Source organism: Oncorhynchus kisutch, linkage group LG6 (assembly GCF_002021735.2).
Source record: "Oncorhynchus kisutch isolate 150728-3 linkage group LG6, Okis_V2, whole genome shotgun sequence".
Classification (NCBI taxonomy): Eukaryota; Metazoa; Chordata; class Actinopteri; order Salmoniformes; family Salmonidae; genus Oncorhynchus; species Oncorhynchus kisutch.
Window position 1 is genome coordinate 59,059,696 of NC_034179.2, and position 5,228 is coordinate 59,064,923.

Sequence of the window (5,228 nt, forward strand, 5' to 3'; positions counted from 1 at the left end):
AAGTCTCTGCTAGGTAAAGCCCCGCCTTATCCCAGCTCACTGGTCACCATAGCAGCACCCACCCGTAGCACGCGCTCCAGCAGGTATATCTCAATGGTCACCCCCAAAGCCAATTCTTCCTTTGGCCGCCTCTCCTTCCACTTCTCTGCTGTCAATGACTGGAACGAACTGAAAAAATCTCTGAAGCTGGAGACTCTTACCTTCCTCACTAGCTTTAAGCACCAGCTGTCAGAGATCACTGCACCTGTACATAGCTCATCTGTAAATAGCCCATCCAATCTACCTCATCCCCATACTGCATTTATCTTGCTCCTTTGCACCCCAGTATCTCAACTTGCACATTCTGCACATCCTACCATTCCAGTGTTTAATTGCTACATTGCAATTACTTTGCCACCATGACCTATTTATTGCCTTACCTCTCTTATCCTACCTCATTTGCACATGCTGTATATAGATTTTCCTACAGTATTATAGATTGTATGGTTGTTTATTCTGTTGTTGTATGTGTGTAACTCTATGTTGTTGTATATGTCAAATTGCTTTGCTTTATCTTGGCCAGGTCGCAGTTGCAAATGAGAACTTGTTCTCAACCAGCCTACCTGTTTAAATAAAAATAATAAATATCCTCACTGAGCTAAAGGGTAGAGCTGCCGCTTTCAAGGAGTGGGACTCTAACCCGGAAGCTTATAAGAAATCCCGCTATGCTCTCAGAAGAACCATCAAGACTAAAAAGATTTGGCATGGGTCCTCAGATCCTCAAAAGATTCTACAGCTGCACCATCATGACTGGTTGCATCACTGCCTGGTATGTCAACCGCTCGGCCTCCGACCGCAAGGCGCTACAAAGGGTAGTGGGTACGGCCCAGTACATCACATCAGGCTTTACATCAAGCTTCCTACCATCCAGGACCTCTATACCAGGCGGTGTCAGAGAAAGGCCCTAAAAATGATCAAAGACTCCAGCCACCCTAGTCATAGACTGTTCTCTCTGCTACCGCATGGCAAGTGGTATCAGAGCACCAAGTCTAGGTCCAAGAGGCTTCTAAACAGCTTCTACCCCCAAGCCATAAGACTCCTGAACATCTAATCAAATGGCTACCCAGACTATTTGCATTAACCCCCCCCCTTCGTCTTTTACGCTGCTGCTACTCTGTTTATTATCTATGAATAGTCACTTTAATAACTACCTACATGTACATATTACCTAATATACTACCATCTCAAGAACTACAGTACCTCCTCATGTATACTCCAAATGCTATTATGCTTGGGCTGTACTTTGTTAGATTAATATCTCACATTAAAATGCGCTCTTTCATCATATCATACATAGGCCACCAAATCACAGATGATTTAATCAGACCTACATACAGGGTATATCACATTGCACATGGTCTCCACCTACATACTGCTGTATAGGAGTTTGACTGAAAGGGGGATGAAGGAGGGCTTATATCTGTTCAGCTTACACTGAGGAACTCTGTTGCGTCTGCCTGCGGGGAGAAGCTGAAACTCTGGGTGGTGTACATGGGAGGGGAAATTATTTTCTTGTAGTGTTTGATTGTTTGTTCAAAAACAGACTACAGTGACGGGTGCTACCTCACTCCCATCATCTGTATGGCTGTCTGGACCAGGCGATTGATTTGTGATTTTAAGGTAACTGACAAGTTGCCAAACCAAGCTGAAATACCATAGAATGCTCTTTATAACAGCCTGGTAGAATAGGAGCATGACCTTCTGTTTGACTCCAAAAATCTGGAACCTACACAGGAAATAAAGGCGTTGTTGGATCCTAGAACATTTGTAATGTTCACATTATAGACCACCACAGGTGAGTGGTCACCAACAGATTTGGGATGAAAAACAATTTAATTAGCTTTTATAAACATCCTTAGAATGCGCTGGCTAGAGAACGTCTCAGGCTCTGAGGTTTGTATGTCCATGCAGAAGATACAAATGATTTAATTCAATATAGTACGTTCTGATTAATAGCCTATGTATGGCTGTTTTCCCTTTAACTGTCTACATAAAACGTGTATGTTATTGTGGGTCACTCACTGCAAATGCACAATGTTGTTACGTGATGGAAAAGACTGCTCCGTGACTTTAGTGGCCCATACACGGGGGAAGGCTTGTGTTCAGTGGTAAGCAAGGCGGCATTCAACATGTTTTCATCCTGCATGGATCATTGTCAACTGCAACACTTTTCCATTCATCAGAAGAGTTACACAATTGTGTATCTCTTCCTTGCAGGATTAATGTGCTGGCCACTCACTTCTCCTCCTGCACACACTCAGACATGGTGTGGCAGAGGGTGTGCTAGAAGCTGCTGGAGAATGTCCCTGGAGTTCTGGCTGGAGAGTGCTTACTGGGCTGCCAGTGATGGCTGCCAACATGTAAGGGAAGTGGAGATCGCATGAGGTTATAAAAAGGTGTCAAACGGTCTGTGTCTTTGTCCAATCTTTTTCTCTCATAATGTAAGTGTTATTTCTTCCTCTAGGTCTGACAGAGGTCCAGGGTGATGGGGAACCTGGTGTTGAAGAACAAAATGGCCCGGTTTGTCGTCGCCCATAAACTGCTGCTGCTCCAATACAATAATGAGGTGAGACTGTGAACTGACATTGAACTGGGCAGTCATTCATTCTGTACTATGCGTCGATTCAATCTATCATTGTTGGAATTGAATAAGCCTCTGTTATAGCTGAAGTGTTTAACTTCATTCCCAGATAGGTGTTTTGAGGATTCTTCTAGGGTACCTGGCTCAGGACAGGGAGAGACCACTACTTATACAGGTGAGTGTACAACAACATATTTAGTGTTGTGATGATATATGTTGTTGATTGTGTGTGTGACTGTGACTGTGTGTGTGTATGTGTATGTGTGTGTGTGTGTGTGTGTGTGTGTGTGTGTGTGTGTGTGTGTGTGTGTGTGTGTGTGTGTGTGTGTGTGTGTGTGTGTGTGTGTGTGTGTGTGTGTGTGTGTGTGTGTGTGCGTGTCCAGGCGCTGCGAGCAACCCCCTCTGGAGCAGCAGCATAGTTTGGGACTACTGACTGATGCAGAGGTACAGGAGCTACGCTCAGGAACATCCCCAACTGTAGAACCTTTTGAGGATCTGAGGACCCATGCCAAATCTTTTCAGTCTCCTGAAGGGGAATAGGTTTTGTCGTACCCTATTCACGACTGTCTTGGTGTGCGTGGACCATGTTAGTTTGTATTGTGTCACACGACCAGAGCTGTTCACACTATTTTCTGACCTGTCCACCTCCGGGTTGTATTCATTTGAGAAATTAAAAAAATAATAATATGAAAACAACTGAGCTGGGAATTGTAGGCTACATGGGGCGACAGGTAGAGCGTTGGGCCAGTGTCCGAAAGGTTGCTGGATCGAATCCCCGAGCTGATGAGGTAAAAATCTGTTGTTCTGCCCCTGAACAAGGCAGTTAACCCACTGTTCCCCGGTAGGCCGTCATTGTAAATAAGAATTTGTTCTTAAATGTCTTGCCTAATTAAATAAAGGTTCAATAAAAAAAATGTAGTCCCATCTTGTTGAAGAATTCTGTAAATATTAAATATCAAAACAGAATAGAAACCCCTTTGTTAATACTGTATGTATTTGCAATAATTAACTTAATGTTGAGGCATGGCATAATAATAAATGTATATTTTGTCACGCTGGTTATTTAAAATATGAGTCATGCTTCAGTAGTGGAATAATGACAATTAGCACTTGAATTTTGTAAATAAATGCTGTGTAAATGTTGGGGTAATGTATGATTGTTAAGTTTGGGTCAGTCACAGTGGTCAGGTATTCTGCCACTGTGTACTCTCTATTTAGGGCCAAATAACATTCTAGTTTGCTGTTTTTTTGTTCATTCTTTCCAATGTGTCAAGTAATTATCTTTTTGTTTTCTCATGATTTGGTTAGGTCTAATCGTGTTGCTGTCCTGGGGCTCTGTGGGGTCTGTTTGTGTTTGTGAACAGAGTCCCAGGACCAGCTTGCTTAGTATAATTGTTCATAGACAAATATTTGATATTGTGTCTGTAACACATTGAGGGATTTGTGAATCTGAAAGTAGAGTGGACGTGGGGCATATTCGTCTATTCAACAACATTTTGCTAGGTGGGCTTTAGCATTTTCGCTGAATAGCAATTTTTAAGTACTTACTACTTTTAACTACTTTTTAGCATGTTAGCTAACTAACTCCTAAACCTTAACCTTAATTCCTAACACCTATCCTAACTAATGTTAGCCAACTAGCTAACATTAGCCACTTAGCCACAACAAATTGTAATTAAAAACATATCATAAGAAATGGCCGATGGACATCCACAAATTAATACTTACCATAAGAAGCTTTTAAGATATCATAATAAATGGAGAGTATCGGATTTATATTCAGAATAATACGAAATGCTCTGAGCTTCATATTATTCTTTCTATTTCTATGGCGGATTCGCTGCCACCATTTATGGAAAATTCCAAAACGTTAGAGATAACAATAGATGGATGGCAATGTCAAAGATACAAGTTTCCCTTATCCATCTGTGGCTACGTTTTCCCTGCGCTATGTAGCAACAACAGATAACATCAGTTAGCTAAATAAGGTTAGCATGCTAGCAACCTAGCAACAGCTACTGACAGCGGTTATTTCGCCACTACAAATGGAAATCACCCACAATGTTCACATCCTCAATTCGTGAATATGTATTAGCAGCCAGCATCATCCTTCAGAGGTGGAACCTGAAGGACAATTTATGCTATAGGCCAGGAGTTACGTCGAATTAGGGTGGCATTGCCCTCTGGTGGGGGCCTTTAATCTATAAACTCTAATCCTCCAGATATTTATTTACATGATTGCACATGTGTCATCTTGATGTTGCAAAACAGTCAAAACCCAATTTTTAAGCACTTGTTTTCAGGTTATAACAGTTTCTGTATGGGACGTTATAATATCTAGTCTACATTGCGCAGTCGCCCAGAGTTGCTTTACCGCAAGACTAGGACAACATGATTGGGTGGGATCTTTTTTATCCAACTTTTGCGATATCGACAATGCAAAACTCATATTGTAATTGCATGGATGATTGTAAAATAGTAGTCTCACAGTCACAATAATGCCACAATAATGATTTTGATAGTTCTAGTTTAGCTATCTCATTCCACCATGTAGGTAGGGAGGGGCGTGTTTCTCTTTCATTTTGCGGTATTCGTACTGTATGCGGGG

The 5,228-nt window shown here is 41.8% G+C and overlaps 1 long non-coding RNA gene across 1 annotated transcript; it reads left to right on the plus strand.

Annotated features, from left to right (window-relative positions):
* Positions 1–1,202: 1,202 nt before the first annotated feature.
* Positions 1,203–3,433, plus strand: LOC109892196 (uncharacterized). The gene is made up of 3 exons (XR_004210153.1): positions 1,203–2,605; positions 2,730–2,795; positions 3,004–3,433. It is a non-coding gene; the product is annotated as an uncharacterized LOC109892196 (long non-coding RNA).
* The last annotated feature ends 1,795 nt before the right edge of the window (positions 3,434–5,228 follow it).